This window comes from Kogia breviceps, chromosome 9, assembly GCF_026419965.1.
Source record: "Kogia breviceps isolate mKogBre1 chromosome 9, mKogBre1 haplotype 1, whole genome shotgun sequence".
Classification (NCBI taxonomy): Eukaryota; Metazoa; Chordata; class Mammalia; order Artiodactyla; family Physeteridae; genus Kogia; species Kogia breviceps.
Genome location: NC_081318.1, coordinates 113,703,570 through 113,721,500, shown reverse-complemented (window position 1 = coordinate 113,721,500; position 17,931 = coordinate 113,703,570). Strand labels below are relative to the sequence as shown.

The following is a 17,931-nucleotide window of genomic DNA, read 5'->3' as shown; positions in this document are numbered from 1 at the left end:
GGCAGAGGGCCCAACGCCACATTCACGGCTTGGCCACACGCTCCTTTTCCTCGGCTTGTTGGTCATAACTGCCACCGTGACCTGCGGTTCTAATTCAGCACCTGGCACAAAGCAAGCGCTGACTATCCACACTTAACCGATCTCCCCACATCCAGTCCTAAGCTCTGTCTGTTGATTCCTTAGGATACTGTAGGCAGTGATGGCCTGACACACAGGACTCCCCCCCTCCCCAGCCTCGGAGCTCCCCACTCACAGGTCACAGCTTTTCCATCTTTTTATTCTAGCAGGTGCTTAATATGTGTTCCGTTAACTGAAGGGAAAAAGTCATTACCAAATGTTCCTTACAAAACTCCCTCCACGCCATTTCCTCTCTGGCCTCTCTTTTGCTCCTTTTCTCAACCTTCATTTCCTTCGGGCTCCTCCCTAAGGCTGTCTCTCTTGAGAAGCACTTCTTTATTTTTTTTCTCCATTCCAGTCTGTTTTCTCCTATCCCATTACTAGATCCAGGCTTGGTCTGACCCTGCATCCTCTCTGGACCCATCCCCCCCATCGGGCCAAATCGCGCAGAACTCACCCTTCTCGACAACCAGGAAGAGACTCGCCCGCTGAGGACTAGGACGCCAGGATCCACCACGCCAGTGCCCTCCAGTGTGGGTTTGGAGCAGGTCTGTCCGTGGAAACTGGGCCACTTAAGCCACCCGAGGGATCCCGGTGGAGCAGTGAGAACAGGTCACCTGTTCAAAGCCCTGGCTGCGGGGGAGGGCAGAGCAGGAGCCGCTCCAGTGGGGTTCTCGGCAGCAAAAGGCAAAGCGCACCAGACACTTAACCCGTCGCTCACCGGTCCTCTGCGGCTTTCCCTGTAGCTACAGTTTGAGAAGTAGGGGTAAGGGAGCCTCCACGTGCAAACGACAGCTTCTTAAAAATTAAATTTTTTCTTCTAATTTAACCACATAGAAGAAAACTTGTGGCATAACAGGTTAAAATGTGAAAATAAGGGACTTGAAGGTCAAGAACGAGCTAGAAAAACACAGGAAAAATATTAAGCCCGAGTCACAGAAGACACACCTAACTCTTCTCCACCATCACCAGTGTCACCATAAGCAACAGGAATAACAACGCCATCCCGGCCATCGTCACTAACACTACTGGACATTTCCCTGAGCCAATCAATGTTTTTGTGCCCCCCGTGCATTTAATCTGTTACTCACAGTGACTCTAAGAGAAAATTCAAGCACGGGGTGCAGGGCAGGAACCCTGGCAGCCTGTCTCCAGGGTCCATGCTCCCCTCACCATGCCCTGCTGCTTCTCCAGATATGAACCAAAGGAAGGCCCTCTCCGCCGAGACCTCACACAGCTCGTGCGTGGTTACTGAGAGAAGACACGTGATGTCTGCAGGCAGCGCACACACACGGCCTCAACGTGCAAATGTATATGACACACATCTAAACTATAGGGAGAGGAAACTACCGTACCGTCCGAGTGTTTTACGGCATCTGTAAAAGGAAGACATCCTAGACGTTACCTACTCAACACGCAAATTGTAAAGGTCACCAAGCTGAGGGCCAGAAAAGGGGCCTGTCCAGGGCCACAGAGACTTCTGCAGGAGCCAACCACTGGCCCTGCCGGGCCCCGTCTACACCCGCAGAGGCTCTGCCGGGCTCCCAACCCAGCAGCAGCCCCACTTCACGCACGATGGCATCTGTGAGAGGCAGACTGCCACGACGAGCCGGGATGGAGTCTTGCATCTCCCACACCCAGCAGTTTACGTTAAGAAGACAACGTCTAAAGGACTCCTGGCGCATAGAGTCCTTTCCTTCTCAAAAAAGAGTAGCTACTGTTGATTAGCACAGTTATGAACAGTTAGGTACATAAATAACGATAATCCATTGAGTATTCTCATAGGTGTTTAAATCCCACCATATGAGGGAGTTCTAGAAAACCTTTTTCCGAAGAGAAATCGGCAGACATCTCACTAACAGTGATACAGGTGGGTCCCCAGCCCCTCAACGCACATGTGCCCAAGGGGTGACACTCACCACATTAGGAACGGCCTCCGTGCAGGACCCAGGAATCAGGACTTGATGCCTGCACGGGCACCCGCCCCTGGGCTTCCTTCCACACCGCCCGCTGCCTTCCCTGGAACCCACGCGGGGCCCCGGGCACGCAAGAACCCCTGATGTCAGCGGGCCTCTCCACCAAGTCCTGGGCCTTGGCCCTCAGGCAGACCTGCTTCCGGTTACTTCTCCAAGTAGTGCAGCTCTCCGGGGCCCACATCCAGGCAGCTGAGTCCTTGGGCCAAGGACGTGGCTTCCCCAAGCCACAGAGGCCCCAGGGGTGGCCTCTGCGAGCCAGCAGTGCCGGCCACGTGCTTCGGGAACAGCAAATGCCACCACTCGGCCACGAGGGAATGGACCCAGGGCCCCTCGGGGAGAGTCCGTACACATCCGCTTGGCTGGAGGGCTCAGAACAGAGGAACATGGCCTTGAGGTAACACGAGGAGAGGCCAGGTGTGCACAAGGAGCGTGGCATGTCTGCCGGGGCGTACGCACCGGGAAGGGGAGCGTGGCAGAGGAGCTGCCCCGGGACCCGCGCCCAACCCCTGACCAGTTTCTACTGCCTCCAAACTATGCAAACCGTCCCAGCCGAGCGCTGGGGACGACACACGGCGCGGGCGCCTTGGGGTCACATTGTGTTTGCCCTGGCTTCCCTGCACAGGAGACAGTGGCGGAGTGTCCCCGAGGGGAAATGAGACGTGGAGACGAACCCCTCTGAGGGAGACGGCACCTACGGCACCGCCGTCACTGAATGATTCTCTTCAAGGAAAAGAAAAGCAGGTGGGTCAAAACAGTGATCGCCGTGGGGCTAGACTGTGAGATAAAACGTAACCACACGGCGATTCTCGGAGCAGAGAAGCGTGGGCCACACAGGCCACGAGACGGCACTGCGCAAGGCCCGACTGTCACCGCCCCGCCGCCCTCCCGCCCTGCCGTGCTGGGCACGCACAGGGTCCTCGGGGCCAAGACGGCCCCAGGCAGTGCAGCCCCCAGTGGGATCCTGAGATCTGGCTGCCCTCCCCCAACAGCATTCCAGAGGGTGCCAAGCAGGTGCACGCACAACCACGTGCCACGCACACCATTCCGACAGGCCCCTTGGTCCTCCCTGACATCTCACACGCTACACACTACCAATGCCATAAAGCAGACCGTTAAGAACCAAAGGATAATCTGGGACACCCCCCTGGCCCCTGTGGGCCTGGGAAGCTGCAGGACAGGGAGGGAGGCACAAGCCGGGACATGGACTCTCACCCCAAGTGCTAGACGGTGCTGGGGGCCAGGAGCACCCTCGGGAGCAAGCGGGAGCCAGGCCCCGGCCTGAGAGGAGAGCCCGGCTGCTGGGCACCGCTGCCTCCAAGCTGGTCAGAGCTCACTGCTTCTATTTACTTTGAAAAGAATAACTGTTTATGGGCTTCCCTGGTGGCGCAGTGGTTGAGAGTCCGCCTGCCGATGCGGGGGACGCGGGTTCGTGCCCCAGTCCGGGAGGATCCCACGTGCCATGCGGAGCGGCTGGGCCCTTGAGCCGTGGCCGCTGGGCCTGTGCGTCCGGAGCCTGTGCTCCGCAATGGGAGAGGCCACAACGGTGAGAGGCCCGCGTACCGAAAAAAAAAAAAAAAAGAATACCTGTTTCTTGTAGGTGGTTAGAGCAGAAGCGCTGAGATTTTAAAAAGGACATTTGGGATAGCTGCTTAGTCATGTCAGGCCTCAGCTGTGCAGAGACGAGAAGGAAACTGGCTCTCCATAGAGACAATCCGTCACAACCAGGCCGTGCTAAACGTATGTGGGAAACAGAGCCCTTGTGCCTATGGAGCTAAACCACCTTCGCTTGTGCTCATGACCTGCACGTGTGGACAGCAGCCAGCCAAGGACCCCGGGTGTCACCCACGTGGGAATCGCCCATGGCACATCCAGTGGGGGGCACTGAGGAAGAAGAATCATCACAGCAACTGCAAAGCCAAGTACCAGACCGTGGGCTAAGCACCTCACGCCCGTCTCATTCGGACCGCACCAGCCGTCCAGAGGAGGATGGTTACAGCCCACGTCACGGGCTCAGAGCAGGAGACTTTGCCCCAGACGGACTCAGAACGCCTGCCTGGGCTCCTAGCCCAGCCACGTCCCTGTCACGCCCTCCTCTACGTCTCCACGTGTGTGCGTGTGCACCTGTGAGCGCGTGTCCATGTGTGCGTTTGCACATGCACACGTGTATGTTCGTGTACGCACACACCTGTGCGTGCCGGCTGATATGGGGAGAGGGCCCGTGCTGAGAAGGCCGGGCACCGGATCCATGTCCCCTGTGCACCTCCACATGTGACCCCTCCGCCCCCAGGGCCTGGCTCACCCTTTCCCCGTGGAGAGGAGCCACCAAGGCCCCGTGAGACAGGCTGCATCCAGGGACAGGGTGAGAGCGCCGTGCACTCTGAGAAGCAGGTGTGCCAACTCTGAAACAGAGACCCCTGGGGCGCCGGGGAGGGAGGGGACTTCTGGCGTGCCCACGAGGCCGCAGCGGGGGAGGGACAGGTGGGAGTTGGTGACGTGCTGATGGCGCCAGGGCACCACCAGCGCTGACCGTGGAGGGGCCCTTCGGAGGAGGGGGCCACAGCTGCCTCCCGCCCGCTCTCGGGTCCCGACGAAGTGTGGCCATTGTGCAATCTTTCCTCGAGGCTGCCCACCCCCAAAGCAGCCATCAGGGACCGTGTGCTAGGGAGTCCACAGGAAGGGAGGGGAGCCTAGAGGCAGCCCTGAGAACGTTCTGTGGAGGAAATCCTAAACCCATCGGGGATGAGGAGCCCCGGAGCAGCCCAAAGCCTTCTGCCAGGTCCCCCAGCCTGCCTCCGCTCCGTGACACACAACCACGATTCTAGGGGGTCAAGGGAAACAAGAGGCGTCCTCCTCACGTGTCCGTCAGACAGACTTACTAACGTGAAAGCGCAAAAAAATAACAAGTTGCGTTGATCCCCTGGGGTTTAAGCACCAAACAGTGAAGCTGGTGGCTGTTTACCGACAGGAGCGATGCCTGACAACACACGGAAGAGGCGGTAACGCGACGACCCTCACTCAGAAGAAAGTTTTCATCTGTAAACTCCGGTCAGAGATCAGAAAGAAGAATAACCCGAGCCACCGACACTACCGGACAGACGGAAGATACGTCGTGAGCCACTCGTTGCTGCCCCCTCTCCCACAGGACTAGCTTTGCTCTTGCTGGAAAGATTTCTCATGAGTCCATATCTGTGTAAATACGGTCAGTCCCGGTCCAGTGAGGGTTGGGGGGGGAGACTCAGGCTGAGATGGGGAATTCTGTGGTTTAACTTTTGGAAACTCCTAAAAGAAGGTTTCATTTTGGTTTCTTGTTTGTTTCGCTTGCTTCGGTTTCATCAGCATGGGAACGATAAACGCGGACTCACCTCGGCATGAGATCCCTTGACCTTCGATAATCTGTTTGCAAACCCCACAGACTCTGGCTTTTTTAAAGGCCTTGTTCTGAAAACTGTGCAGACCCGAAGCTAATTCTTCTGGCTGAAAAAGTAGAGAGGGAAAGCGTCAGCTCTTCCATTCATAGTCCGTTTGCTCTTCCTTTTCCCTTTCAGGAGATAATAAATCCGGGTGAGTTGGTGAAGGGCTGAAACAGGAACTTGACCAGGCAAACAGAGGAGAACAAGACAGCACCCTGCCAAGGCTGGGATCCCAGGGGCCTGGGATACCCTGTCAGCACGCCCGGTGCCAGAGCCCTGGTGGCGGCCCACACGCTCCCAGTTCATAATCCCCTGGGTGAAGGGCTTATGTGATTGCATATGAGCTTACAAACTGCAGGCTTACAGCCACTGCTTCTGTGACAAAGGAATCCACAGGCGTTCCCAGAATCTTAACGCTTTTTCCTCTGGAAGAAACGATCAGCAAACGGCACAATTGTAGCAGAGGTCACTAACGAACTGGCCTTCCCTGCCACTTAGCCTCTCTGAACTGATGTCCTGAGGAGAAGCTGTCAGCAGACCAGGGTGACAAGACAGCAGTTCCTCCTTGAACCTGGTACAGAACTGAACCCATTACACACACCGGCACTGGGAGGAGATGAAACACTTATCCACCAAATCCGTGTTTGCGGTGTCAAGGCTCATAGCTGTAGCTGAGGCTCTTATAAAAATTCAGTTTGCCTTCGAAACCAAACACCAATCATATTCCCACTTGCTGATGTGTGACAGTGTATTCTAACGTAACCTATATCCACGTGGACTCACAGAGGCCGTGACTCTCACCAGAATAGCTAAAATTCATTGAGAAGATGAAATGTTACCGAGAATGGGAGACAAATGGTACAACTGCTTTGGAAAACGGCTTGGCAATTTCTTACACATATTTTAAAATCTACACCAATCTTATGACTCAGCAATTCCACTCTCACAGACACCAAAATACTTATGTCCACAAAGACACGTGCAATAACGATCAGAGCCACCTTATTTAAAACTGCCCCAAACAGGAAGTAACCCAAATGCCCATCACAAGGAGCCTGGATAAACAAACCATGGTATACTCATAAAATGGAATATCATTTGGGTATACGCAAGAGCAAGCTACTAATACATGTAACATCATGGAAGAACATCGAAAGCATTATTATGCTAAATGAAAGAAGTCAGACACCAGCACACAGTGAGTGATCCTCTCTACAGGGTGTTCGTGAACAGGTAAATTAACCTATCTAGTTCCTCATAGGCAGGAAAAAAATGAGGTGAGCTCTACGAATGCCCCAAATTCCTACGTGGAGAAAGCTTCCAGGATGCAGAGAGGGAAGGGGGAACCAGTGTACTACATGGACTGAAGGAAAGGAGTTAGGAGTTCAGCCTGAATAAGCCAGCAAGAGTTCACTAGCCAGAGCACCAGAGAAGAGAGAGCTGCAAAGAACTCTTAAGATCTGCCGAAGGGCCCTCTGAAGCATTCAGCACAGTACTGATGAGCGTGTGTGTGCGTGTGTGTGTGCACGTGCATGTGTGTTTGCACACACGTGTTTGAGGAAGCCACCCCCCCAAAGCTGGGGAAAGAACCACCAGAGAGGATTTGAGGAAACAGTGCTCACACAGAGCTGGAAATAGTCCTTCCCACAGCCAGACTGGAAAACCTCAAGATTCAGCGGATATTGCACAGAAAACAGAAGGATCTTGCCTCAAAAGTGGGGAAAGATTAACTGTAGACTGGGCACTGCTCCTGTTCTCTCCAAGTAATTTAACTGCATTCCAGAACAAAGCTCAAGAATATCTGTAGGAATAAAAAAATATCCAGCACACAATAAGGTAAAATTCACCATGTCTGGTATCCAATCAAAAATTATCAGGCATGCAAAGCAACAGGAAAACATAACCCATAATGAGAATAATCAATCAATTGAAAGTGACCCTGAACTGACAAGAATAAGCAGACAAGATATTAAGAGATGTATTATAACTATATTCCATTTGTTCAAAAAGGTAGGTAGGGAAAGATCCAAATCAAACATTTATAGAAGAAAATGTAAATATCTAAAATGAAAAATACACTGGATGGGACTATTGGAAGATTAGACACTGCAATAGAACAGATTAGTGAATTTGAAGACAACACCATACAAACTTACCAAAATAAAGTATGGAAAGAAATGACAACCTAAGTAAATAAATAAACAGACAAACAAAAGGACAATAAGTGAACTGTGGGACAATTTTAAGCAGCCTTCAAGCCTCTGAAGGAAGATGGGTGGGTGGAGGGATATTTGAAGAAATAATGGCTGAAACTTTTCCAAAACATGAGGAAAACTATAAACCCATAGATCCAAGAAACTCAAAAAATCTCAAGCACAAGAAATGTGACAGAAACTACATCAAGGGCACATGATAACCAAATTGCTCAAACCCAGTCATAAAGAGACAATCTTAACTGAATCTATATACAAAACAGAAACAGACATAGAAAACAAACCTATGGTTACCAAAAGGGAATTGGGGAAAGGGAGGGATAAATGAGGAGTAGGGATTAACAGATACAAACTATTATACATAAAAGAGATAAGCAACAAGGATTTACTGTATAGCACAGGAAACTATATTCAATATCTTGTAATATCGTATAATGGAAAATAATCTGGAAAAAATATATATAAATGAATCACTTTGCTGTACACCTGAAACTAGCACAACATTGTAAATCAACTATGCTTCAATTAAAAAAAAAAGTCTTAAAAGCAGCCAGGGGCAGTGGAGGGGGAAGACACATTACACTCAGGGAAGCAATCATTAGCATAACAGCAGATTTCTCATTCAAAAAAAAAAAAAAAAAAAAGCAAGTGAAAACACACTGTAGCAATAAAAGTACTGAGAAAATCTAGAATTCTGTACCCAATCTAGAATTCTGTACCTACCCAGCAAAAATATATTTCAAAAATGAAAGTGAATTAAAAACTTCCTAGGACATACAAAAGCTGAAAGCTGAAATAATTCATCACCAGCTGACACGTACTACAAGACATGTTAAAGATAGTCCGGGCGAAAGGAAAAAGATATCAGATGGAAATACAGCTTTACACAAAAGAATGAAGACCACTAGAAATGGTAATTACATGGACAAATATGTAAGATTTTTCACTTATTACTTAAAACTCACTAAAAGATAATTAACTGTTTAAACAAAAACTAATAATGATGTGATGTGAAGTTTAACATAAGTAGAAGTAAAATTTATGATAAAATACCACAAAACTCAGGAAAGGAGAAATGGTAGTATACTACTGTAAGGCTCTCATAATATACATGAATAACACTATCACTTGAAGGTAGACTGTGACAAGATAAAAAAAGTATAATATAAACCTTAAAGCAACTACTAAAATAATGAGTTATAGGTAATAATACAACAAAGAAGATAAAACAAAGTTATTTTAAAAGTTCAATTAATCATAAAATGATTTTAAAAAAGAGAAAAAGCAGTAATAAAGAACAGGTGAGAGAAATGGGAAACAAGTAGCAAGATGATAGATTTAAACCTCACCATATTAGTAATCACATTAATGTAAATAGTTTAAATCTCTTAATTAAAAGGCAGGGATTGTCAGAATATTTTCTTTCAAAAAAGACAAAGAATAGAAAAAATATACAATGATAATGTTAATCAAAGGAAAGCTGAAATGACTATATTAATAACAAAGTAGATTCTAGATTAAAGAACATTCCCAATGATATAGAAAGGCACTGCATAATGATGAAAGGGTAAAAGCAACAAGAGAATATAACAAACCTGAACAGTTATGTATCTAATAACAAAACTTTCAAAACATATGAAACAAGAACTGATAGAATTGTAAACAGAAATAGGCAAACATACATAGTCTGAAATTTCATTACCCTCTTGTTATAGACTGAACTGTGTCCCCAAAAACTTCATATATTGAAGTCCTAAGCTCCAATGTGACCATATTTGTAGATGGGGCCTTTAAAGAGGTAATCAACATTAAATGAGGCCATAAGGATAGGGAACTAACCCAATAGGGCTGCTGTCCTTATATGAAGAAGCAGAGACACTATGGAAGTTTTGCACACAGAGGAAAGTTCACGTGAGGACACAGTAAGAAGGTGACCATCTACAAACTAAGGAAAGAGGCCTCAGGAAAAACCAAACCTGTCAATACCTTGCTCTGGGACTTCCAGCCTCCTGAACTGTAAAAAAATAAACTTCTGTTGTTTAAGCCACCCAACCTGTGTTATTTTATTATGGCAGCCCTAGCAAACAAACATACCCTTTCTCAATAATTAATAATTATTTTTATCAATAATAATAATTGATAATTATTGCAGAAAATAAGCAAGGATACATAAGCTTTGAACAATATTATCAAAAACTTGACCTAACTGACATTTATAGAACATTTGACCTAACAGCAGCAGAATACACATTGTTTTCAAATGCATATGGAATATTTAGCAAGGTAGACCATATTCTGGGACATAAAACAAGTCTAAATAAATTTAAAAGTATTCAAGTCATACTAAATATGTTCTCTGACTACAATGGGATTAAATTAGGAATCAGAAACAGAAAGATCTCAGTAAAATTCCCCAAGTATTTGGAAACTAAATAACACACTTCTAAATAGTGCATAAGTTAATACATCATAGCAAACTGGGTTTCTCCCAAGAATGCAAGTTTGGTTGGTTTTACATTCAAATGTCAATCAATTAACTAAAACAAAACAAAACACAACCACAACAACAACAAAAAAACCTCTTATAAAATCTAGCATCCATTTCCTGGTAAAAAAGTCAAATAGAAATAACAAGGGACTTCCTCAACTTCATAAAATTGTCTATATGAAACCTACAGCAAACATCATAATAATGAAAGACTAAATGCATTCCCTTTAAGATCTGAAACAGGGCTTCCCTGGTGGCGCAGTGGTTGAGAATCCGCCTGCCGATGCAGGGGACACGGGTTCGTGCCCCGGTCCGGGAAGATCCCACATGCCGCAGAGCGGCTGGGCCCGTGAGCCATGGCCACTGAGCCTGCGCGTCCAGAGCCTGTGCTCCACAACGGGAGAGGCCACAACAGTGAGAGGCCCGCATACCGCTAAAAAAAAAAAAGATCTGAAACAAGGCAAGGTCTTCTGCAATCAATATTTCTATTTAACCTTGTCCTGGAAGTTCTAATCAGTGCAATCAGGCAAGATAAGTAAGTAAGAGGTATCCAGTTTGGGAAGGAGAAAGTAAAAACTGTCTTTAATTATTGATGACATCATTGTTTATGGAGGAAAAAGCTGATGAAATCTATGAAAAAGCTCCAGAACTTTAGCAAAGATGAAGGATACAAGATCAATGAATGTACAAGCTGACTGTATTTCTACATACCAGCAATAAACATTCAGAAATTGAAATTCAAAAAATATTACCATTTATATTAGTATCAAAAATATGAAATACTTAGGGATAAATCTAACAACATTGCAAAAGACCTATAAACTACAAAACACTGTGGAAAGAAATTAAAGAAGATATAAATAGATGGAGAGATATACCATGTTCATGGGTCAGAAGACTCAATGTAATTAAGACACAATTCTTCGCATAGAATCTATAGATTCAACAAAATCTCAATCAAAATCCCAGAAGATTCTTTTTTTATAATTGGCAAACTGATTCTAAAATTCATATTTAAATGCAAAGCACTTAAAACTCCCGAAACAACTTTGAAGACTGCACATACTCAAGTGTACAATGTGAAGTTTTCTATTATATTTTGAAAATGTGTCTTTAGTATAAAAACATTAAACTAAAGAGTTTCAAAGAAAGTATATTCTTGGAATTCTACATAACTAATAAACATGAGGTACTGAATGAACACCTTGAATCCTAATTTTCAACAAAGGAAATGCTCCTCTGAGACTGATAAAAGGAAAAGCAAACACGCAGCACACAGACCACAACTCCGTATTCCTTGACCAATGGCTGACAAGGAGAACCCCACGTGCAACCACTAATGGACTGGAATTGGCAGAGAACTCTTTCCAACATGCCATTCCAACTTTAAAGCATGCTTTGCCCATCCCCAAACTTTCCCCTGCTATTCAAGTTGTCTAGAATGCTGGTAACTTATAGTTTGCTATTGCGACCATTTCTAGTCCCACCCTCCCCCAAGTCCTTCCTGACCACTTCAAGTTCCTCGGCGATCCTACAGCAGTCTCCTCACTCAATCACATATCCCCTGGTGTTGATCTTGTCAAGCCTGTCAAAGGAGGCAAAGCGTCCTGCACCAAGCAGAAGTCTTCTCAGGTTCTGCCACCTGCAGTACAAGCTCTATGACCCGGGGCAAGTCATACCTCTCTTCAAGGGAAAGGATACCCGCCCCCTCCTACCTATTAACCAAGCTACTGTAAATAGTCAAATGCTATGGCAGGTACCAGTTATGAACACTGGCGGTCTACGGGAATCACTTGGGCAGAGTTTTTAAAACAGCTGTGCCTAAGCTCCACCCCAGACCAATTAAAACAGATTATCTGGAGGTGGGACCAGACTACAAATTTTTTCAGATCTCCTCCAGTGATTCTGATCTGCAGCTGGGACTGAGAGCCTCCACTACATAATGGACCGTACTATAAGAAGCTACTCCTCATACATGTAAGGCACTATTATTACGTGCTTGTTCACATGTTTGTTTCTGGTTTTTTCAAGAGACTGTATACTTTTTGATAGCAGGGCTCTTGTACTCCATACCTATAAAAGAGGGACGAAGGTGCTGCTATCATGAAGTTCATGACATTGGCAGGGCCCTTCTGGGCTGTAACCACTGTTCAACAAACGGGGCACTAGGGTGCGAGATCAAGACCACACAGCCAACAGATAAGGGATATGGGCTCAGACCCAGTCTCCACCCGAGTCTCAGGCTCAGACAGGAGTAGGCATTCAAGTAGCTGACAAGCACAGCCAGCCCTCTATCGTAATCCCGCCAGTTGGCACATACTTCCCCCCTCCCTCATATTTCAGTTATTTGTTTACACGCCTTCTCTCCTGTGTAATTTCCTAGAGGCAGGACACCAGGCGCTTATCCATTTGTCTTCCGAGGCCCCTGCACAGTGCCTGGCAGACAGTGAACCGTGGACCCTCAATTAATATTTGTTGACTGAATGAACTGGCCGTATTCTGTGGGCCAGCGGGGTATACTGTGACCTTTTATTCCTTGCAAATACCTTTATTATAACCAGGGAGAAAGAGGCACTGTGTTCCTGTGATTTTCTTGCGGGCTGGGCGACAGCTAGAAGCCTGGAGGAAGGAAACAGCGGAGGTGCTGTAGGGAGGCTGAAGCCATTTCAATGGCTGGATGGCGGAGGAATTCATTTCAGATAGTGTAATAACATCTGCTCACGCTTCATCTGTACATAACATCTCCATTGTGAAGTGAGCCTAGACAGGATTAGACTGCCTTTGTTTTCACCTGATACTGTGCTTTCATTTCTCCCAAAGAGGCGGGGCCAATGAGTGCAGGGGGGAGGGGGGAGACGGGGAGGGGGGAGGGGGAGACGGCGGGGGTGGGGGGGATGCCAAAATGCTGAAGCATTTAGCAGGCTCAGTTCAGGAATCTAAATTGCATTTAATTGTTAGGAGCAGGCAGTTGGAAGGGTAGAGAGCAAGGCTGCGGGTTCCACAAGGACTCCCTGAGGGGTTCAGGGTAATTAGTGCTGGTCTTGATTGTGAGGTCTCTTTTTAGAAAGAAAAATCTCTGCGAAACTGAGCAAGTGAGTGCTCCACCGCTCAGCTCTGCGAAAATGCAAAACCTCACAGACCTCTCTGCTAGGTTCTCTGGGCTAATGTTCCGGAAGCAACAGTTACCCGCACAAAGGCTAAATCAGCACAATCCAAGCTATATTTTCCTTTCAGGAAAGAGGATTTAGGTGTGGGTTTTCATACCTGGAAGCTTTCAGTCGCATTCTAGGGGCGGGGGGGGGGCAGTTACTGAGCAAAAACACCAAGCAACGTGACTCTGAAGTTAAACGCCACAACAGCTTGCTGCATAGGCAGAGTGGACCCCAAGCCTCTGGGGTGCTCCTGCCCAGAGATGTTTCCACCCACCAGCAGCCACAGGACCCAGGGGACAGGGACACCCTCTGCATGCCACACACTGTCCCTAAGCTGCCCAGCAACAGCGTTTGTTAAACTAAAAATAGAACGCAGCACAACTCAAAGTGACGTGAAGTAGCTGACATTCTGACAAATTCTCACTCCTCAGAACCTTACATAAATTTCCGGGAAGACGAATGCAATAAATGCCTAATTATGAGACTCAGAGAAAGGACTGCTGAACCCAGTAAGGAGCCGCCTCCCGGCATCTGCTCTGTTTAGTTCAAACGCCATGGAGGACCGTCCCGGGACCAAGTATCCTTACACGGCTCTGGTTAACTTACACTTCTGCAACAATGCTAGTGCACCCTCACATACCCATAGAGCTAAGCACCCTCTTCCTTTGCAAGAAACACAGGCTACGAAGCGAGTCCGCGAAATTGCCAATGTCTTACTTCCATTCCAGGAAAGGAGTCCAAGGAAGTGTGTTCAAGAGGGAGTTGGATTAGAAAATTAAGCCAGAACTGTCCCCCGGACTCCATGTGGGCTCACCAGGGCGCCGCCGGCCTCCCACCAGGCAAAGCCCCGCTCTCCCTCTCTCTTCCTTTCCTGCTTAAGAAACACGCGCATACACGGGCACACGCGGGACACGCGCGCACAAACAGGACACACGCGCACTCGCGGACACATGAGCACTCAGAGACGAGGGCACAGGCGTGAACGAATGTGCACGCGCAAACACGAGTGCACGGGCACCCGTACACACTTGCACATCGGCACTCAGACTGGGGGGTCAGACTGGGGGTACGCGGGCACACACAAGCACACGCGCACACCAACCCAAAAGTGCCCCCACCCCGTCCCGGCGCCCGGCGCGCCCGCGTCCCTGCTCCCAGCACCCCGACCCTTGCCCCAGCGCCCCTCCCCCGTCTCGGGGCTCCCACTCACCTGGCACCGGTGCCGGCGCACCCGCGCCCCGCGCGCGCACCCTCCAGGCGGCCCGGGTGTCAGGGCGCGCAGCCGCATGGCCGCCCTGGCCCCCGCGGAGAGCCGGGCCGGGCGAGGAAAGCCGAGGCAGGCGCGGACCCGTCTCCGGCGGCGGTGCCAGGCAGGTATGCCTCCTGAGCCTGGGAATCAGGAAAAGTTGGACCCCGGGAGCCCCGGAAAGAAGCGGCCGCCAACTCCAAGTCCACTCTGCCGTCAGAAGTCAGATGCCGGGAACAAAAGCCAGAAGAGTGAGCGCACGGTCCCCCGGCGCCCCTCCATCTGACACGAATTAGCCCTCCCTCCCCCACCCCAGACGCAGCTCCAAAGAGAAGGCAAAAGGCTTCTCAGCCAAACCCAGGAAAAGTAGAGAAGAAACGCCTCCTAGGGCAGGGCTGGGGGGCAAACCTTCCATTGCCCTCCGGCGCCCTCCGCCCTCCCACTGGATTACCCCCGCCTCTGGCTGGAGTACAGCTTGACTAGGATTTCAGACCTCTTCAAGAATGCAGACCCAGGGGCTTAAAATCAAAACCCGCAGGCTCTTTGCCTTCGGGAACTTTAAATCTTGTATACTGTCCAGTAAACCTGCATCTGTAATGGTCAGTATCACTGGTAATCTACACTGCTAGCAAACAGTGGCTTTGGAGTGGAAAGAAGGAAAACTCTAATGCAGAAAGGCCTTCTTTCCAATTTGCTTCTTCAACTAAGAAAAACAAGCAGCAGCAGCCTTGCCAAAGAGGGATGAGAACCAGGTAGAGGTTCCAGCAAGCTCAGAGCAAATGATTATGGGGCCTTTCACACCTGGGGTCTGGGATCCACCACACCCTTCCCTCTCCTTACCATCCCGAGTGCCATCCAGCTCCCAGCCAATCACAACCCATTTTCCTCTCTGGGTCTGTGACTTTAGAAGGAAATTAAAAACCTGTTCTTAATTTTTTTTAAGGAGATGGGAGGTGACTGGGACGGAGGGGACCAGGTGTCACATGAAGAGGAAGTCAGACACCTGGAAAGTGGAAGGGTCACTTAGCCTGAAGGACAGCCCAGAGGGGTGGGTAGGCATGACCCGCAGACAGGGTGGCCCTGTTTCAATGCCTGTCAGACCCCACAGGACTGAACTGTCTTGGGCTGGGGTCATGGAGCACTGGATCTAAGCTTTCCACCATGGAAAGCTCTGGCAACCCACTCCTGGGAAAGGCTCCCGTGAGAGTGGACATGTTCGGCTGAGGCCACGTCCTCCCTTCCGTGGGGTCCTGTGGAGGAGGCCCACGCATAGCAGCACATGGCCTAGGGAGCTGTATGGCCTCAGACCTGCTGGCTCACCATGTGCCCATAGCAGAACTGTGTGCCCTAGTGACCTGGCCTGCCTCCATGCCCAGCCCAGGGTGCAATTCTGATGACCTGTGTTGGCGTAACACTTCAGATCTTCAACTCCGCTTGCAACTCCAAATGTCTTAGCTTCGGAGAGCAGTCTGGGTGGGCTAGACCTGGGCCTTTATGGTTAACACATGTGCGAATTCCAGCCATCAATTCAAAGGCCAGCATTAACCTCTCAGGTTCTGGCACTGAATACCCTTCTTTCCATTTCTGGGGTGGAATAGCAAAGCTGCGCTTCAACTTTCAACCACACACACACACACACACACACACACACACACAAAGAAAAAACAAAACAAAACAAAACAAAAACAACCCCCCCCAAAAAAAAAACCAGGAACACACCATTCTGTCTTCTGATTCCTTGCCTGGCAGCCGCCCATTCATTCTCATTTCCCTCCATCCTTCAAATAAGATTATTATTGATCTGTCTCTATAGTCATTCGTTCATTTGTTCATTAATTCATTTTCTAGATTCATTCATTATTATTCACTTTTTCTACAGAGTAGTTAAACTTTAGTTTTTGCAGACATCTCTCAGTGCTATTTCTTCATACATATCCCTCACCCCCATGTGACTGCAGGATCCCTAAGAACACACATCTGTATCAGATTCATTTGATCTTGACCAGGTATCACCAGACCCGAGCGAGGGACACGGGGGCCAAAATCTGGGGTCCCTGGGAGCTGAGCGTGGAGTGTCCGTCTGCCGGCTACATGCACCCTCATTCCCAGCCCCCGAGTCTGCAGTGGGGGTCACCAAACACTCCGGGCAAATGACTCCTGTCTTCACCCCTCCATCCCCACCACACAGAAGATCCACCACGGGCCAGTCACACCCATCCTTGGCTCTGTGACTCCAAGTGCCAAGGGGTTTCCAAGAGCCAACTAAAGCACTTTCAAAAGCACTTTGCCTCTGATAACAAAAAAACCTCTTGCTTGAGTTTTTTTGGTTTTGTTTTCTTTTGCGGTACGCGGGCCTCTCACTGTTGTGGCCTCTCCCGTTGCGGAGCACAGGCTCCGGACGCGCAGGCTCGGCGGCCATGGCTCACGGGCGCAGCCGCTCCGCGGCACGTGGGATCTTCCCGGACCAGGGCATGAACCCGTGTCCCCTGCGTCGGCAGGCAGATTCTCAACCACTGCGCCACCAGGGAAGCCCGTTGCTTGAGTTTTTTTAAAATGCAATTCTTTTTTTAAAAAATATATTTATTTATTTATTTGTCCTTATTTCTGGCTGCGTTGGGTCTTCATTGCTGCGCGCGGGCTTTCTCTAGCTGCGGCAAGCGGGGGCTACTCTTCGTTGCGGTGCGCGGGCTTCTCACTGTCGTGGCTTCTCTTGTTGCAGAGCACGGGCTCTAGGCATGCGGGCTTCAGTAGTTGTGAAGTGTGGGTTCAGTAGTTGTGGCTCGCGGGCTCTAGAGCACAGGTTCAGTAGTTGTGGCGCACGGGCTTAGTTGCTCCGCGGCATGTGGGATCTCCCCACACCTGGGATGGGACCCGTGTCCCCGGCATCGGCAGGCGGATTCTTAACCCCTGCGCCACCAGGGCAGCCCTCTCGCTTGAGTTTAAGGAGTTTCTGATACCAGTAAGTTGCCGCCAGCTCTCATCTGCAGAAACCGCCACGCTTGGCCTTCTCTCCTTGTCGGAAGGCAGGGACACCAGTCATGCTGGCCACTGGAGGCCCAGGGACCATCTCTAGAGGCTTGTGCATGGGCCCTGCTCAAGCACAGCCCTTGGGCAAATCCTCACCCTCAAGCCCGTCCTCCCGCTCCTGTCCCTGCTCATCCGGCTCTGGCTGCATCCCACACCCGGGAGGGCCACAGGACACAGCGGGCCTCGAAGGGCACCGGCCACATTTCAGTACTTCCTGACGACCCCCAGGAGCCCCGCGAGTCCATCTCACTGACAGCAGTAGGGCCTGTTCCTCAGACGATGAGGGAGGGCAGGACGGGGCA

General features: G+C 49.4%; 1 protein-coding gene across 8 annotated transcripts in view; it reads right to left on the bottom strand.

The window, feature by feature from the left end:
- TNS3 (tensin 3) overlaps positions 1-17,931 on the bottom strand; it is a 225,516-nt gene that overhangs the window by 175,713 nt on the left and 31,872 nt on the right. For 4 of the 8 annotated variants that reach the window (XM_067042998.1, XM_059073549.2, XM_067043000.1 and 1 more), the window contains one exon: positions 5,456-5,567. The exons of 3 other annotated variants lie outside the window; for them this stretch is intronic. The gene's annotated coding sequence lies outside the window, so the exon portion shown is untranslated. Of the gene's footprint in view, positions 1-5,455; positions 5,568-14,566; positions 14,607-17,931 lie in introns of those variants that run through there. One more of the 8 variants, XM_067042991.1, reaches the window with a different exon arrangement.